Raw genomic sequence first — 20402 nt, 5'->3', positions numbered from 1 at the left:
GCCAGTAGTGTAGTACAACCAACGGCAATACTCGATACAGCAATGGCACCATGTGGTATTTTCAGATGAGTCCCCATTATGCGTACAGTTTATGTCGACGAATCCGTGTGTGGAGGTTCTGAGAGAAATAAACTTTATCAGATTGCAGTCGTTATAGTCGTAGAAGCCCACCTCCATGCGTGATGGTGAGGAGTGCCTTTGCTAAGGAACACGAACACCTCTGGTTCGAATAGCCTGTAACTTGGATAGCAGCTGTTACAGATCTAACGTGTTACCGCCAGTGTCTAAACTCTCTCTTTGAGACTCCCATGTCGTTAACTTTCAACAACATAACACAAGACCGCATGTTCTCCTGTTGACTTGACCGGCTTCGATTCACAGTTTTACGAATGTTGCTGTGGCTAACGTGTTCTTCAGGTCTCTGATCCGTTAAAAATACCACGTGTTGGGTTTCCTGACTGGCACAGCCACCACTTTCTAGCCACGAAAGCTGGTGAACTCTGGCACAGAGTTGGAGCAGCTTGGGTAGATGTATCCATATCTCTCGTCTTACCTTAGTTTCACTCTATGCCCAGTCAGGTTATAGCCGTTATTACTGCCATATGTGGCAGCTCTGTATATTAAACTCCATCCCCTGCGTACTTCCTCATCACCTACAAATTCAATCACTTATTTCTTCCTAATATGCTGTACTCGCACAATAAATAAAATTTCGTGATTTGCCACACTTCGTAGGGTTGCAATTTTAATGGCCACCAGTGTCATTTGTTATGACTTGACTTTATTTTTCGAATTGTCCTTGTGCAGGATAGTTATAATTTAGTGCAACTACTCATGGAGTTCCAATGTGGGCTGTAATTATTGAATGGCAGCGAAACTTAGTAGATATGTTAATGAGGTAATGCGGAACCGATTTACGCAGGGAAGAAATTGCTTCCGATTTTGATTACCAGATGCAAATCTGGAGCTGTGCACCGTTTGTATGATGGTGTGACATCCACGCTGTCGTTTGACAAGCCATAACGTGAGCGAAAAGAAGGGCTATCGAAAAGAATGCCTGTTAATGAAACAGTTTGATGTGAACAGCAGCAATTACAGTGCTGCACTGAGAAAGTGTCACCTACTGAAAGGTTTGAGGAGGGACCCGATGTCGTTAAATGGTAGGTAGAAGATGATAATGAAACTCGAAAACACGGATTGGCTTGCTGTGGCACCTGGAGGGGGAAGGCGTTGTACCCTGGTGGAAGTTATCGACGAGGTTGCTGTTGCTGTAACTGACCATGCAGCATGTGCCCTGGATAGTGCTAGCACTTGTGCAGTGTAACGAGAATCGTCCATCCAACGGCCAACAGTACGGGAAGTTTTGCGATCTATTTTACACTGATACTCGTACAAGATCCAGACCTCATGATGTGCAGGAACATTCTGAATTTGCTATTCAGTTTCTGGGAGGAATCGAAGTTGATGAAATGTGGCCGGACAATATTCTATGAAAGTAAGAGGCACATTTTGCACTACAGAGTGCAGTGAATAGACAAAACTGTCGAATTTGGGATATTATTAAACCGAGTGTTGTGCACGAAGAGCCATTACACTCGCCATGTGCGACTGTGTGGTATCGATTCACAAGCGCCTTTATACTTGGTCCGTTCTTCTTTGAAGAGGGCTTGTCAGGTATATCGAGATGCCTACACCTTATCTAGATCCCCTTGTACAGGTTTGCTTTGCAGGAGCGCAGCTGTGTGGAAACTACACTACTGTCCATTAAAATTGCTACACCACGAAGATGACATGCTACAGACGCGAAATTTAACCGACAGGAAGAAGATGCTGTGACATGCAAACCATTAGCATTTCAGAGCATTCACACAAGGTTGGCGCCGGTGGCAACAGCTACAATGTGCTGACATGAGGAAAGTTTCCAACCGAATTCTCATACACAAACAGCAATTGACCGGCGTTGCCTGGTGAAACGTTGTTGTGATGCCTCGTGTGAGGAGGAGAAATGCGTACCATCACGTTTCCGGCTTTGATAAAGGTCGGATTGTAGCTTATCGCGATTGCGGTTTACCGTATCGCGACATTGCTGCTCGCGTTGGTCGAGATCTAATGACTGTTAGAAGAATATGGTATCGGTGGGTTCAGGAGGATAATATGGAACGCCGTGCTGGATCCCATCGGCCTCGTATCTCTAGCAGTCGAGATGACAGACATCTTATTCGCATGGCTGCAATGGATCGTGCAGCCACGTCTCGATCCCTGAGTCAACAGATGGGGACGTCTGCAAGACAACAACCATCTGCACGAACAGTTCGACTACGTTTGCAGCAGCATGGACTATCAGCTCGGAGACCAAGGCTGTGGTCACCCTTGACGCTGCATCACAGGCAGGAGCGCCTGCGATGGTGTACTCAACGACGAACCTGGGTGCACGAATGGCAAAACGTCATTTTTTCGGATGAATCCAGGTTCTGTTTACAGCATCATGATGGTCGCTTCCGTGTTTGGCGACATCGCGGTGTGCGCACATTGGAAGCGTGTATTCGTCTTCGCCATACTGGCGTATCATCCAGCATGATGTTATGGGGTGCCATTGGTCACACGTCTCATTCACCTTTTGTTCGCATTGACGCCACTTTGAGCGGCGGACGTTACATTTCAGATGTGTTACGACCCGTGGCTCTACCCTTCATTCGATCCCTGCGAAACCCTACATTTCAGCAGGATAATGCACGACCGCACGTTGCAGGTTCTGTATGGGCCTTTCCAGAAAATGTTCAACTGCTGCCCTGGCCATCACATTCTCCAGATCTCTCACCAACTGAAAACGTCTGGTCAATGGTGGCCGAGCCACTGGCTCATCACAATACGCCAGTCCCTACTCTTGATGAACTGTGGTATCGTGTTGAAACTGCATGGGCAGCTGTACCTGTACACGCCATCCAAGCTCTGTTTCACTCAATGCCCAGGCGTATCAAGGCCGTTATTACGGCGAGAGGTGGTTATTCTGGGTACTGGTTTCTCAGGATCGATGCATCCAAATTGCGTGAAAATGTAATCATATGTCTTTTTTAGTATAATATACAGGTTGTTACGAAAAGGTATGGCCAAACTTTCAGGAAACATTCCTCACACACAAAGAAAGAAAATATGTTATGTGAACATGTGTCCGGAAACGCTTACTTTCCATGTTAGAGCTCATTTTATTACTCCTCTTCAAATCACATTAATCATGGAATGGAAACACACAGCAACAGAACGTACCAGCGTGACTTCAAACACTTTGTTACAGGAAATGTTCAAAATGTCCTCCGTTAGCGAGGATACATGCATCCACCCTCCGTCGCATGGAATCCCTGATGCGCTGATGCAGCCCTGGAGAATGGCGTATTGTATCACAGCCGTCCACAATACGAGCACGAAGAGTCTCTAGATTTGGTACCGGGGTTGCGTAGGCAAGAGGGTTGAGGTCAGGAGAGCGTGGAGGCCATGGAATTGGTCCGTCTCTACCAATCCATCGGTCACCGAATCTGTTGTTGAGAAGCGTACGAACACTTCGACTGAAATGTGCAGGAGCTCCATCGTGCATGAACCACATGTTGTGTCGTACTTGTAAAGGCACATGTTCTAGCAGCACAGGTAGAGTGTCCCGTATGAAATCGTGGTGGTGAATCGAGGAAGTGCAGTACATACTGACGAAACTAAAATGAGCTCTAACATGGAAATTAAGCGTTTCCGGACACATGTCCACATAACATCTTTTCTTTATTTGTGTGTGAGGAATGTTTTCTGAACGTTTTGGCGTACCTTTTTGTAACACCCTGTATTGTCCAATGAATACCCGTTTATCATCTGCATTTCTTCTTGGTGTAGCAATTTTAATGGACAGTAGTGTATTTTCGTACAAGATGGGGCAACACCTCATGTCGCATGCCCAGTGAAGGATCTACTGAATTCAGCCTTCCACGAAAGTTATTTCCAGAGGTTTTCTAGATGCATGGTCTGTGAGATGACTTGACCTGACTCCATGTGACTTTAGGCTCCGATGATATCGAAAAGAACGCTCTCACCAGGGACACGTTCGATCTTTACCTGATCTGAAGGCCTGTATAAAGGAACCCATTGTTGAGATTCCACCAGTTTTTTCCAGTGTAAATCGTTTCCATGTTAACACACGAGAATATCTTATCAAGTTTCGCTGCCATACGATAATTACGGCCCACACTGGAGGTCTGTGAGTGGCCGCACTTTAATTCAAATGGTTCAAATGGCTCTAAGCACTATGGGACTTAACTTCTGAGGTCATCAGTTCCCTAGAATTTAGAACTACTTAAACCTAACTAACCTAAGGATATCACACACATCCATGCCCGAGGCAGGATTCGAAACTGCGACCGTAGCAGCCGCGCGGCCTCGGACTGAAGCGCCTAGAACCGCTCGGCCAGAGCATCCTGCTTGCATTTTAATTATAACTACCCCATGTGTAATCGTATTATTGTTTTGTGATGATGTGGGGGTTTGTGGCGAACGTGTTGGGGGAAGATATAGAGAAACAGGAGTGGGCACTCCCAAAATGTGACGACCTACGCTAGAAAACTATAACGAAAGGCAAGAAGAGCTACAGAAGATGGACGCTTTGTGCAGGTACTGGCCCTTGAGCCTCAACATAAACAGATGTATCGTATTGGACATAAAGGCACAAAGGTCCATTGTGTGTGATTATACAACTGCGGAGCAATCACTGAAATCTGTCACGTCCAATAGAAATCTGAGAACACGCGTGTGGAGAGACTTAAGGTGAAACGACCACATAAAATAAATCGCAGATAAGGCAGGCACGAGGCAAATTCATTCGAGGAACCGTCAGGAACGGTAGTTCATTCACGAGGCAGGCACTTACAAAAATCACATTTGACCAATACTTCAGTCTGAGATCTGCACCGCCGGCCGGTGTGGCCGTGCGGTTCTAGGCGCTTCAGTCCGGAACCGCGTGACCGCTACGGTCGCAGGTTCGAATCCTGCCTCGGGCATGGATGTGTGTGATGTCCTTAGGTTAGCTAGGTTTAAGTAGTTCTACGTTCTAGGGGACTGATGACCACAGATGTTAAGTCCCATAGTGCTCAGAGCCATTTGAACCATTTTTTTGTTTAGTCCCACAATGCTTGGAGCCATTTGAACCATTGAGATCTGCGCCAAATACGATTGACATATGGAAGTAGACAAGATGCAATGAAGAAGAGCTCGTTTCGTCAGAAGTTTATTTAATAAGCGCGAAATCGTCACATAGATTCACACCCAGTCCTATTGTGGACACCACAAAAGAGCTGTTGTGCGTCACAGTGCGGTTTACTGTTAAAATTCCGAGAGCCGACGTTACTGGAAGAGGTTACTGGTATGTTGATTCCTTCCACGTATGTCTCACAAAAAGACCGTAGAGAGATGTAAGTTCACGTAGATGCTTGCCAGCAATAGTTGCTGATTAGGAAAAGGGGGGGGGGGGAGACGGAGAGAGGGGAATACCAGTTTCCGTGATACAATCTGGCTCGCGCAACATGCATGTATATGTACACTATCTACTGAAAAGTATCCAGACATCTCTACGTAATGCGGAATTGACTACTAGATGTCACTGGAGGCGGTCCCGACAGTTCAAAAGGAGGCGGGAATATATTGTTGTCAGTAGAGAATAAATAACGGCAGAATGGGTCGGTCGTGAGAGCTCAGTGACCTCGAATGTGGACGGGTCATTGGATGACACTTGACTAACAGTTCCATCAGAGACATTCGAACCCCTCTTAAGTGCCCCAGACGGCTTTTGGTGATCAGGTTGTGAAATGGAAACGCAAAGGAACATCACCAGTTAAATTATGACCAAGCAGACTTTACGTACCGATGGACAGGGTCCATCGAACAGCTTGGTGCCCGTAAAAAATCGCTCGAATCAGCGGAAGGGATCACTTGCGTGTTCCAAAGTCAATTCAGCAGTCCAGCTATCACGACTGTGTGTAGGGAGGTAAAGAGAATGAGGTACAATGGTCGGGCAGCTCTTCATAAGCCACACATTTCTGAGTTAATGCTACGTAACTATCGAGTTGGTGTAGAAAGCGGCTGAATCATCCTATACCTTATGTCAATCAGAGTGAAAGGTCTGGGTTTGCTGAATGTCTGGATAATGTTACCTCCACTATGTTGTAACCTCCCAACAGTAAAAAATAATATTATATAAAGCATTCACATTGTTGTGTAACCTCCCAACGGTTAAACTAATTATATCATTCACATTCAGCGTAACCTCCCTATATATATATATATATATATATATATATATATATATATATATATATATATATATATATATATCATTCACATTCAGTATAACCTACCAACAGATAAATTCCGTAACCTACCAATAATACAGTGTGACTAATCTCTTAATAAAAAATGTGACTCATATATAACCTTTCAATAATTAACAGACTGTGAATCTAAACTGGTAAATTTCGGAGGTCAGCAGTGTTGCGTCATGGCCCTGAAAGATCATTCTGAATACAGTGAAAATTCTTACCTCAATGAAGTCGCCGTATAACGCGTATATATCTGCCCCTATAAGAAATTTTTCTGGCACAGCTCAGTGCAATGCTGGCCGATAGATTTGTCATGTATAAAAAGAAACAACTGATTTTTCTTTACAATAAATGGGATGACCATGGATTGGAGAAATTAGTAAATTCTTAAAATTGAGATGAATGACTGTCAAAAGTTAATTTTTATAAGAAAGATTATTATTAAGAGATTTTTTAAAAACATTTACATGGGACTTGATATAACAATAGTACATATGCGCGAGGCTGCTTTTACCTTATACTACGACGCTCAGGCACCGCCATCGCTCACCACGACCAGCCCAGCCAACTCCATACACCAGACTGCTGGCTACTACTTACTTTTACTGCCACACAATTCCTACTGCATACAACACTGCTCTCTGGTTGAGATTCTCTTATAGCTTACATATTGCAGGCAGTGCGTGAGCAGTCCATCGAAACTACATCTGCTCGAGTGCACTAGCAATAAATTCCTTAGTCATGGACCTCTTACATAACCCTCCAGTGGGGGGCAAAAATTTGGCAGCGATGGTGAGTCAATTGGATTTGCCATGAGCAACAAATTTTTCTATAATCTATTTAGTTTACGAAGTCTACAGTCACAGAGTATATATATATATATATATATATATATATATATATATATATATATATATATATAACATTATTGATAAATAATGTAAGTACAGAACATATTAAGAAATGAAATAGGGTGCACACGCACTGAGTACAGAACATATTAAGAAATGAAATAGAGTGCACATGCACTGAGTACAGAACATATTAAGAAATGACAAAGTGTATACGCAATGAGTACAAAATATATTAACAAATGACATAAAATGCACACGTACTGTATAAGTCTTTAACATTTTTACATGAACCGATCACATTAAGAGATGAAATAAAGTGCACACGCACTGTAAAAGTCTTTATCATTTTTTTGCAAGAATTGAACACATTAAGAAATGAAATAAAGTGCACACACACTGTAAAAGTCTTTAGCATTTTTACATGAACTGATGACATTAAGAGATGAAATAAAGTGCATACGCACTGTATAAGTCTCTAATATTTTACAAGAACTAGGAAAGGAATGGGAAGGATAACATCATGGTTGTAGCACAGTGGGTTACATGTAGCTGCACTGAAAGTCCATATCTTTCTACAGAAGCGCAACACCAAGTGAGACAATCTGAAGTTCTCTTCCCTGAAGTATTTATTAGTGTAGCCAAGACACTGAAATGTTGTATTAATATTGTATGTTATCATTTTGGTAGTACATTAGGTACACCAGACAGTAGGACCATAATGACATCTCCTCCGGTCAGATGGTGGACAGCTTGATGTCAACACCACATTCTTGTAGAATCCATACTCTTTCACTGACGTAGAATTAGTGCAAAAACCAAATATAGGGCTCCATGATCATGAGGATGGACAGGACATACGGATATTGCAGTAATTGCTGGTAATTAGGTCAGAAGGTGAAGGACATTAAGTCTTATGCTAGTCATCATTCAGAATTACACTAGTGTATCAACCGATTTGAATAACTGTTGGCACTCATTGGCTCGTTACTATACATTTATGTAGTATGTATGGAGTATTACAGAACATTATTCATAATTCATCTCATTACAGGAATTATTGGCATAGCATATATGCATAAGTCATCTCACTACAGTAATCATTGGCATTCATTGGCCAGTTACTAAACATTTATGTAGTATGTATGGAGTATTACAGAACATTATTCATAAGTCATCTCATTACTGTAATTATTGACATTCATTGGGTAGTTACTAAACATTTATGTAGTATGTATGGAGTATTACAGAACATTATTCATAAGTCATCTCATTACAGTAATTATTGGCATAGCATTTATGTATAAGTCATCTCATTACAGTGATCATTGGCATTCACTGGGTAGTTACTAAACATTTATGTAGTATGTATGGAGTATTACAGAACATTATTCATACGTCACCTCATTACAGTAATTATTGGCATAGCATTTATGCAGCATTATAAAACATCATTCAGTATTACTCAGAAGTCATCATTTAAAACAAGAGTTATTGCGTGTAGCATCAAGCTGCTAGTGTTTATGTATGATATCATGCAAGTGACATAAGACATATTTAAAATGTAAGACACCGGAACTAGTATTCAAGGTGTTTAGTCCAATAATACATAGACATAATGCAATTAATACAACAGAAAAATTTGCATTACATTTAGAAGTAGAAATATATCTTAAACTGGTAGCATTACTTAGTTGTATACTGGTAATAGTTGGGACTGGTAATAATTTTTTTGTGCTAGCAATGCATTGCGTTGGAATCGGTAATTAATTGCTGTGGCATGAAAATATTTGCTTTTGACTTATTGTTGGAAATAAGGATTGATAATGTCATTCGTCATGAGTCAGCTGTAAAAGGTTATGAAACAAGTAAAGTATATATGATCACATTCATAAATGATACACAGAACTGGGTAAAAAATGCAAGTACTAGAACAGATTTAATAACTAACTGCTTATAGTATATTAATATCATGAAAAGCTTCTCCTGGGAAAAAATACATAGTGGATTATTGAGCTGAAAGAAAAAATGTATATTATGCTGAAAAGTAGTAAACTTCGAATTAACAGGTAATGAAACGTGTACTTAATATGTATGTACTCTAGCTGTCTTTCCCAAAACATTCAGTCATTATACTATGCGACATAAGACATACTGTCAACAGGTACTGCAACAAATACTTAAATAACTACATAGCATTTGATAACTAATAGAAAATATATAAACTTCATCATTATCATCCTCTGCAAAGGAAAACTTCATTATTCATATTACCATTTACTTCATAAAACTATTCATTATCATTCATTACTTAATATATTATAGAGTTTCTTACTTCTAGCATATTTCATCACTAAAATTAACATGTGTAGTTCTGTCTGACAGCCTGCATCAATCGCCTCGTATTCTGAAAGAAAAATAATTAGTTAAGACTGCTATTATACAGTGGGTATAGTATACTCTTATTAATGCTTGTTAATTCTGATCCTTTTACTTTTCATGATAAGGTATTGCATTTTCTTTCTTTCATTCTGATGGTAAAATTCCCATTGCATAGTAAACCACTGTGGTTGTATAATTTATTTCTTTTAAATGGTATTGCTTTCTGAAAATGATGAATAAGGATTAATATCTTGCATTTAAATCACATACCCATTAAATGAAAACTTGTTTCTAGTGATACAACTAAGCATACAGCATAGTAAGACAGAAAACGTATTAGGCCAATACCATAGACAATTTTAAAGTGCAAAAATGTACACACAATAACATAATGCAGTAGCAAAAAAAATCTAGAAATGTCAAGATATTGAGATATCATAAGGAAAAATGTCAAAGTCAACTGGTGTTTGTTATATCTTAAAGGTTTCATAGTGCATACAGACAAAAATTCTACTTTCGATAGGAAAACAATCATACATATCCAAAAAAAAAATGGAAAATGTGCATGGTCTGATATATAACGACAAGAAAAGCGACCTGCTAACCTTACATTGCCGGGCACTTGCCAAGAAAAAATATGATCATCATCAGTAAGTGTTCATAGATATAATTACGTAAGTGGCCATATAAATATCAAGAAATTGTATTACAGTGTGATAAAACGTAAAGTATGTTCATTCAATAAAGGGTTTACTGTTGGAGATATGGTGATAGCCCTTGCTTTTTCTGGTTCTCGAAGTTTCGACATGTACTACATTGGGGTGAGGAATGCTGCGAATTCTATATGGACCTGCGTATAGAAGCTCAAATTTACTGCATCTACTCTTTCCTCTGTTGGATAAATAATGTGTGCGAACTAATATTTTCTGTCCAATGTGAAAGTCACGGCGTGTACAAACCTGTTTTTGCTGTCTTCTCCGGCGTTCTGCAGCATGTTTGATTTTGTTGAGCGCAATGTCAATTACGTCATGGCGGCGTAGTCGACGAGATGTAGGAAAGGATACTAATTCCTTAATTTTGTTAGGTGGTTCAACATTTTTCAATATAACAGTCGGAAATAGGATAGCAGATTCATTTGGTATGGAGTTAATTACATCCTGGAATGAGAGTATGTGTATATCCCAATTAATATGTCTTTTATGGCAGTATATTCTACATAGTTTACCAATTTCTTTCATCAGTCGTTCAGAAGGGTTCGAAGAAGCGTGATACCTGGATATATAGATCAGAGAAATGTTTCTAGCTCGTAATATACGTTTCCATATTGCAGATCGAAATTGTGGGCCATTGTCGGAAATTACTTTTAATACATGCCCTAAATGAAATAGAAAATGTTTTACAAATGCATTCGAAATAGATTTAACAGTAGCTTTGCGTAACGGAGTGAAGGTAACAAATTTCGAAGTGAGTTCAACAGCGACAAAGATGTAAAAAGAAACCTCTATTAGACCTTCGACCATAGATACTAGTAGACTGGCGTTGCTGTGCAGAAGCTATGGGGCTAGTGTGGCTCCAACATAAACCACGTGACTGTTGGCAAAACGTGGCGGGATTTCAAATCAGCGGTCTGCCATCCTATGTTTGTATCGGATTTTCCCCACATTTCTCAATTGACTGCCAACGCTTCCAACAAAAACTACTTTTTTATTTGTGAAAAACTATGCCAGAACTACATTTGACCTGGATTTGTTCAAAGTACCCTTTATAAAATCTAACAAATACATGGAACGCCACTCTGGTGGGCAGCGGGACGAAATTACTATAAAATATCAGTTATGGTAAAATGTCGTTAAAATTCTTTTAAACAGTAAGAGTGGGCTCGTGTCAAAACTTTAAACATTGTATTCGCCACGTTTCGAGCTCTAGTCACTTATAAAAGAAAATGGGCTATGGGAATTATGTCAACTATAGGTGTCAAAACTGTTTACTTTAGGAGCAGGTCCATTTTAGAGTATCAATTTTAGGTGACTTCAAAGGTTCAGTTCCCACTATTTTTACAAAAGTTCAAACTATCAGTTTGAAAAAAATGATATTTTAGATGAAAGGTGAGACTTTGCAGTTTCAGAAAATAATTTTGGAGCCTAGGTTTAAAAATGACAGACACTGTAAATACAAATTATAGATATACATTGTAAATAATAACTAACCTATCAAAACATTTCTCGGCGAAGTGCTTCGTGCAAAGGCGCGTATGTGCAAATGGCTTAAAGTTTTTCCGTTTCAGAGCCTGTATCCAAAGCTGCCTTCGGTTTTCATCCGTACGGAACCTATGAGTAGGAACGAGAAACGATTATACTTACTTCTGTAACCGAATTATCACAGATACTTTCCAAAATGTAATATGAGTCTGACTTTACAGGCATCACTGTCAACACTTTAATTTACGTGATACTCTATTTCAAGTGTAAAAAACATATAAAAGTCACTTCAGCAGATTTCAATAAACGCATCTGCACGATCATAGAAACACTTACACGTGAAATGTAATGCCATTTCCCCGACAAAACGCTGAGTACAGCCATAAGCGCAACACGAAACAACCATGTTTTGCCAACATTCACGTGACTTCAGCCCAGAGATGTTGGAGCCACGAAAATGACGTCAGGGCCAGTCTATTATATTTATGCTCGAAGTATTAGACCCATAGAGCAGAAATATCTCTGGAGTGAGCATTGCGTCCTGCGCATGTTGTCAACATTAAACTGGAATTGTCACGTGATGTAGGGACGACGTCGATTGTTTAACGCCAATTCACGTCCGCCATCAGGTGACGTCACGTCTTGTCACGTAACATCAAAACATTCTACAATACCTTTCGAATGGAGGTATTCGCACAGGTCGTCAACGGAACGTCACGTCATTTCACGGTACGTCAAGGTTTCTCGGGACGAAAATTTTGACGGTACCAGTCTGTTAACATCTTAAGTTAACCTATTTTCGCCGCGCTCGTTCTCCTTATAATAGTGGATTTTGCACTGCTGTATCTTTATAATCTTTATTTTATAATATCGCTTTGTTTTAGTGACAAATTGGAGATGTTCCATGACGAGTGCGATATTTCTTCCACTTTCATACACAACCGAGGTCGTATATCTGAATTTAGCTTTTACGATAACACAACAGCGCTGACGTCCACAATGTATATGTATAAGAACATAAGTAGACGAAGCAAATCCCACCATATGACATTTTAAGCAAAAAAGTCAGCTTTAATAAAGGAGCAAAATACAGTTGTTTATGACGTTATTAATTACGTAAGGAAAAACATAATGGATAAGTTTAACAGGCTTCATTAATTCGTTTGAAGCTTTCTTTGATGTGTATGAATGTACATATTTTCCCTAGCAAGTAATTGTCGATGTTTTGAAACGTTGTCTCAATTCTCAGTAATTTACCGAACATAACTGCTCAAGAACATAGGTTATAAAGTTTGCTTCGGCCATTGACAAACTTTTGTCATTGTTAGCTCCTCAGTTCTGATACTATACTCTTAACATTTTATGCGTATTAGGGATGGTGATCAAAACCCCAATTTTGCCGTTCAGTACTGTGTTAAGCGATTTGACGAGATGTGACATGAAAGACATTATAAATACATGCTGACATGAAGCTTCTGTGATGTCATGGTCGTTCATTTTGCTCTTCAAAGCTAAGAGCACAATTTATTTCAAATATCAGACGTAAACTGCTATGGTGCCTGCAAAACGTCTATACTAAATCCACAGCACTTACGAAGGGAATCTGTCTTTACTAGCGATATGACAACATTCAAAATTTGCAGGACAAATGTCGGACAAATCTACGGCATCCCGAGATCACGTGACCATTGTGGCAACGTATGTTGACAACCAAAATCAATTCTGCGCTTCTGAAGGCTCACTCCAGAGATATTTCTACTCTATGATTAGACCTGGGAATCGGTCCAAAAATGTCTACAGTGGCCATATGTCTCAATTTAACGGGTACAATGGGATGTAACGGAGAAATATGTGAAGTCGTGTCTGATTTAGCTTTCTGGCAGATTTTACATGACGCTAAAACTCGTCGAATACGTTTCTCCATGTTGGCAAAATAACAGTTCTGTCTCAGTATAAGCAAACATTTTCTGGCTCCATAATGTGCGTAACGTAAATGAGTATACCAAATTAATTTGTTAACAAGCTCGTCAGGAATGCATAATAAGCAGTTGTTGCTGTCAGGGTGAGAGCGGCGAAACAGAATGTTCTTGCGTACAGTAAATGGTTTCTAATGGTAATGTTATTCCTATCTTGCCAAAGGTGTTTAATTTCTTTCCACACGTTGTCTTTGCTCTGCTCTTGTGCTATGTCTCGTAATGATGACGAAATGAATTTTTCAAATGCAACTCGTTGAATATACATGACGCTAGAATTTGCTTGGCAGAAGTTGGATCCGATGTCTTGCTGCTTGTTGCTGAGAGAACGGGATAGTGCGTCTGCTACAATATTTTGTGTACCGGGAATGTGAACAACTGTAAAATTAAATTCCTGTAAATAAAGTTTCCATCTGCTTAATCTGTCATTTGTAAATTTAGCGGAACCTAAAAACTGTATAGTTCTATGATCTGTGTAAACGGTAGTTTGCGTTGCTCTGTTTTACTTTATCTGAAATCATTTGCATAACGTCATAGTCGGCTTCGTCTGGTGTATTGTAGTTGTGTACGTATGTATCTGCGAACAATGTGGAATGACAGTCCGTGTGAAGCGATATAGAAATGACCTCTGTTCGATTAATTGCCTGTTCTTCTGCAGATAAAGCGTGCTGAAATTCTATTGCCAGTTGTACTTTTTCATCCTTTAACATTAAATAGGAACTTTGAAAGTCAATAATTGCATGTTGTACCAAAAAATTCGTACCTAAAATAACGTCTGTTGTCAATAAGGGAACAATCCAAAAATTTGAGTGGGACATATGACCTGCAATACAAAATGATAAGTGTGTCTGTAATTTTACATCTACTCCTTTACCAGATACTGCTCCTTTTACTTTAGTTTTGCCTAACGGTAACGTAGGATAGTTATTTTCTTTGTTACATTCGTTGAATGTTTCTTCATTTATAACTGACATAGGTGATCCAGAATCAATTACTGCTGAAAATGTGGATGATCCAATCTTAACTTCAATGACAGGGTGGGAAATAGTTTTTTTTAATAACTGGTTTTTCATGCAAAAGTGTGTTTCGGATGTCGTCAAAAGTAATAACATTTTCTTGAACAAGATTCTGTGTGTCAAAAGTATTGCTTACGTTGCTGGAAGATGCAACCTGTACCGTATCTAGTCAAATTTTTTCTGACGTGCTGTTATTTGCAGGATGCTGTGGCATTTCGACTATTTGTATTGTTCTGTTATTTCGTCCTGTCGTATTAGCTTCAGGATGATACCGACTGTCTGGTTCATTCATGATAATCTGTTGTTGTGGTTGATTCTGCTGCTGATAAGACCGATTGTTACGCTGTAAACTGTGCTCATTGCTTTTACGTCTGTCATGATAGCCATTACTATACGGCGCGTTGCGATAGGAGTTGAAATAATGCGCCTTCTGTACGTAGTGATTTCCTTATTGCTGTGCGTTACTATTTGGTGGAGCCGACGCTATACGTGTGGTCGGCGAAGCATTAATGCTTGGTTGACCTTGCACATTACATTGTTGGTTAGGTATGCCAACTGGCTGGTTTTGTTGCTGTTGTGGGGAAAAACCTCTATTGTTACCAAAATGTGTCTGCGATTGCTGATAATTTTGTACATACTGATGATTAAAATTTTGCCTGTTATTAAAATGATGCTGGTATTTCTTTTCATTTCGGGAATGTCTAATGAAAACTGTCACTTTCGGTAAAACTAGTCACATCAGGTTTTCTTTACTCGTTCCTAATTCTAGATAGATCGATAGTTGAAGAGTTGTTTTGACAAATGATAGTTAAAGAGAAGGCAGAAGTGCAGAAAACTAAAGATGAAATAGCACTACTACGGCTCGGTGCCCTGTGCACGCTACTGCACATATTCATCGAAGTGTAATGAATACCCTGAGGTCACTTACGTGCTGCAAATAAATTTTAGTTTCTGCGTTACAGGCAATGCCGGTGAAAATTCAAAAGCAAATTGTTGTATCCAGTCCAAAGAGTGTGTCTGAGTTCTGTCATTCTTAAATACCTTAAATTTTCTCACGCATAGAAAGTGCTTATAATCAAAATTATCGTCTCTACATGTCTGAGCAGTTTCAGGATTGCATGAGAATCTATTTGGCTGTGACTGTTCGGAATCTAAGTCACGTACTCTCTTTAATTTACCTAAGTTATACTGGCTGTGTGAATGTGACAAATGCTCAGAATGTGGCGTATGCTGTGACGTGTTAAGTGCTGAAACATTTTACATTTCTGTCACTTTAAAACGTTCGTCAATTTGGCTGTTCTGTTGATCAAATTTCTTATCGACTTTCGCATCCAGAGTGCGTGAAAGTTCTGCTGACATTAATTTAAACTAAAGATGAAATAGCACTACTTAAACTGTGTTGCGTTTTCTGAACATTGTTTACCAACCGCACCAATTTCATCTCTAAGTGATTCTGTTGTGGCTACATGTGTATTACTTAATTCTTGTGCAACAGATCTAATTTCTTCACCACTGTTCCTAGCACAAGCCTTAATTTCCTCACGTAATTGCTCTTTAGCATCATGACGTTTATAGTATAATAAAATAATGGAATAGATGATAATAAAATGCGTGGCTTTTTAAAATGTATTGAATTAATGAGATTAATTTTTCGGCGTGAATGACAAGCACAATAAGCTGAGCTATGCCTGGAAATAAGTCCGTATTAGTTCATATTATTTTGCAGGGCGGAGTAGTTTCTTTCTCCGCTGTAGATTTGTGCTTACCATTCTTTATAATACTACGTTTGGTCGCCGCGTTCACCTTTGAAGTCTTGACCGTGTTCCTATTAAGCTTATCGGATCTTCGTAATTTTCCAAAGTACACAGGTGGGCTTCAGTTATTGTAATTATTGTACTATTTGAAATAACAACTCACACGACCTTTCTGTTAATAAAACAATACTGTATTTTTCTAAACGGTGCACATATGAAATCCACACTCCTCACTTATTCATAGCGACCCCAAAAATGGCGGTCTACAATTACTCGCTAAAAAATTGACGTGCTTCTCACTCATTCACTAGCTGAGCGCGAATCCCTCCTTCCTCCTACCGGTACCAGAAAAAATCCTCTGTTTATTAACAACTGAAAGTCAAAAAATACATGACGGTAGGCATAGGCTCTATGATGGGCTACCGCTTCATCTTGTCTCTTTGCCTTTAAGGAAGACGAAAACATAAAGGAAATGCAAAAGGTTTATCACACGTTGCACGGTAACGACTGTAATCTGTTCACTAAGTTGTTTGTTCTGCTCATTAAGGTTGTCGTGTTTTTCATCTGACTGTTTGAAACTTTCATTAAGTAGTTTGTTCGATTCCTTAAGTTGTTTATAATTGTTGTCTTGTTATTCATTAAGTTGTTTGAAATTGTTGTCTTGTTTTTCATTAAGTTGTTTGAAATTGTTGTCTTGTTTTTCATATGACTGTTTGAGATTTTCATTAAGTTGTTTGTTCGATTCATTAAGTTGTTTGAGATGGATGTCATATTTTTCATTGAGTTGTTTGCACGATTCATTAAGATGTAGCAATAATGCCATAACTTTATCCAAGCCAAAATTAGCGACTCTATTCACTGTACTGTGCGATGGTGTATCTGCATTTGTCACGTTTTCTGTAAGCTTTGGTCATTGTCTGATTCACAAAAAGGTTTGCCAATGGGATGTGCACTGTTGGCCACTACATCGGAATCAAATACATCTGACATATTTTGAGTACGTTGTTCACCTTCGTTAGAAACATTTGTCTGTTCACTGTGTAAATTTTGCAAATCAGGTGTGTGAAACTGGGCAGCGCTCATTGTATCGGAACGTGCCGCGTCATCAATTGTCGTTAAATTTAGTGTGAACATAATTGAATTTGTTTGTTCATCATTTGAAATAAAATCATTACTGGTGGTCGGCACGCACTGATTATCTGTAATTAGAGGATTATCATTATGACACTGAGTGTCGCTAGTATTATCGGTCAAATTATTATAGTCGGCTTTTTCACTCATTGCGCATTGCGATGTACTGTTAGCAGTTTTTCGCGGCATTTTCACAATTAAAAAGCAGGCACAAAATCAAAGACAAAGCAAAATGGAACAAATACAATAACAACAAAGAGCAATAAATTGCCGATGATCTGTGAAAGAAACTGTGACAAATTAGTAAATGCGTTGCGCCAGAGGCAAACTAAATTTAACATTTGGCAAATAAGAGCAGATATATAACTGACAACTTCTCAGAAATTCACAAAGAAAATACGATCCTGGCCGGTTGTCCACAAGTGTAACCTCCCGACAGATAAAAAAATATATAATAACCACCCAACAGTATCAGCGTAACGTGCGAACAGATAAATTCCGTAACCTACCAATAATAAAATGTGACTAACGTCCTAACAAAAAATGTGGCTCACTTATAACCTTTGAATAATTGACTGTGAAATTAAACTGGTAAATTTTGGACGTCAGCAGTGCTGCGTCATGGCTCTGAAAGATTATTCTGAATAAATTGAAAATTCTTACCTCAATAAGGTCGCCGGATAACGCTTATATATCTGCTCCTATAAGATTTTTTTCTGGCACAGCCCAGTGCAATGCTGGCCGATAGATTTGTCATGTATAAAAAGAAACAACTGATTTTTCTTTACAATAATTGGGATGACCATGGCGGCCAACCTGATTTAGGTTTTCCGTGATTTCCCTAAATCGCTCCAGGCAAATGCCGGGATGGTTCCTTTGAAAGGGCACGGCCGACTTCCTTCCCACTCCTTCCCTAATCCTATGAGACCGATGACCTCGCTGTTTGGTCTCTTCCCCCAAACAAACCAATCCAATCCAATGACCATGGATTGGAGAAATTAGTAAATTCTTAAAATTGAGATGAATGACTGTCAAAAGTTAATTTTTATAAGAAAGATTATTATTAAGAGATTTTATAAAAATATTTACATGGGACTTGATATATCAATAGTACATATGCGCGAGGCTGCTTTTACCTTATACTACGACGCTCAGGCACCGCCATCGCTCCCCACGACCAGCCCAGCCAACTCCATACACCAGACTGCTGGCTACTATGGCTACTACTTACCTTTACTGCCACACAATTCCTACTGCATACAACACTGCTCTCTGGTTGAGATTCTCTTATAGCTTACATATCGCAGGCAGTGCGTGAGCAATCCATCGAAACTACATCTGCTCGAGTGCGCTAGCAATAAATTCCTTAGTCATGGACCTCTTACAATGTTAGTGCCAACAGTGAACTACGAAAGAGTTAGAGTTAAGATATGGGGGTGATTTTCATGGTTTGTATGTTATCTCCTTATTGTGTGTACGTAAAAGTTAAATTCGGGCAAATATCAACACATTTTACAATATTTTTTACTGGGTGCAGTAGAGGAACAGTTTGGTGACGATGATTATATCAGCATGACTATGCATCCTATCATAAAGCATCTGTGAAGCAATGATTTGTGTTCAATAACATTACTGAAATGGACTAGTCTGCCGATAGTGCCGACAAGGGCCCAATGGAACACTTTTGGGATCAACTAGTATGTCGATTTCGCTCGAAACCCTAGCGTCCAACACATTAACTTCTTTGGTTTCTGCTGTTGAGAAAGAGTGGGGTGCCATTTCTGCAGAGACATTCAGACACCTCATTGAATGCATTCTAAGCACCATCCAAGCCGTCACAAAGGCGAAGGGCGGACGCAGTCCATATTAATGCCCACTGAGAAGTGTCCAGAGGGAGTAGATGCAGCGGCCGACCGCGTGCAGTGACGTTACCGCGCCTGTTGCAGGCCCGCACGCGACGCCGGCCTACGTGCAGCGCGACGTGCTCTGGGGCGGCAGCCTCGGCCCCGTTGCAGCGCCGCGACACCACGCGTCACGTCGCGACGCCGTCTGCATGCGGCCGCTATCTGTAGCACACATCTGGCGCCAAACCACTGGCCGAGCCGCTGCCGCCGGCGACAGCTGACGCGCAGTCTGCACGCTTCCCCCGGCGGAGGTGCCGGGCTTCATCGGAGGCGCCGCCTCGGCATCCCGACTCTATTGTAAGTACCTCCGCCACTTGCCTCTGTAACACACGGCTCCGCAGGAGATATATATGTAGTGACAATTATTGAACTACATGAAACAAAATAGTCATAACTTCTGAACGGTTTGCGTTAGGACGTTCAAGCTGCACAGTTGCGCGCGGGGCATGGTAGGAATTAGTATGCGCATGGTTTGGTTTCGCGTCGAAGCCCACTTTCATTTGGATGGATTTGTCAATAAGCAAAACTGGCTCGTTTGGGGGACTGAGAATACGCATTTCCCGATCGAGAATTCTCTTCACCCTGTGTGGTGTGCAGTGTCCAGTCACAGTATAATCCATACGATACTACTTGATGGCACGGTGACTACCGCTCGGTAGTGAAGCTTTTGGAAGATGATTTCATCCCCATTATCCAAAGTGATCCTGCTTTCGACGGGATGTTCATGCAAGACGGAACTCGACTCCATCGAAGCAGGAGCGTGTTTGACGTCCTGGAGGAGTACTTGGGGACCGCCACTAGCATGGGCCTCGATTGGCCGCCATATTTTCCGGATCTGAACACATGCGA

This window comes from Schistocerca americana, chromosome 3 (assembly GCF_021461395.2).
Source record: "Schistocerca americana isolate TAMUIC-IGC-003095 chromosome 3, iqSchAmer2.1, whole genome shotgun sequence".
Classification (NCBI taxonomy): Eukaryota; Metazoa; Arthropoda; class Insecta; order Orthoptera; family Acrididae; genus Schistocerca; species Schistocerca americana.
The sequence above is the reverse complement of the archived record's forward strand: the minus strand, read 5'-3'. Positions refer to the sequence as shown.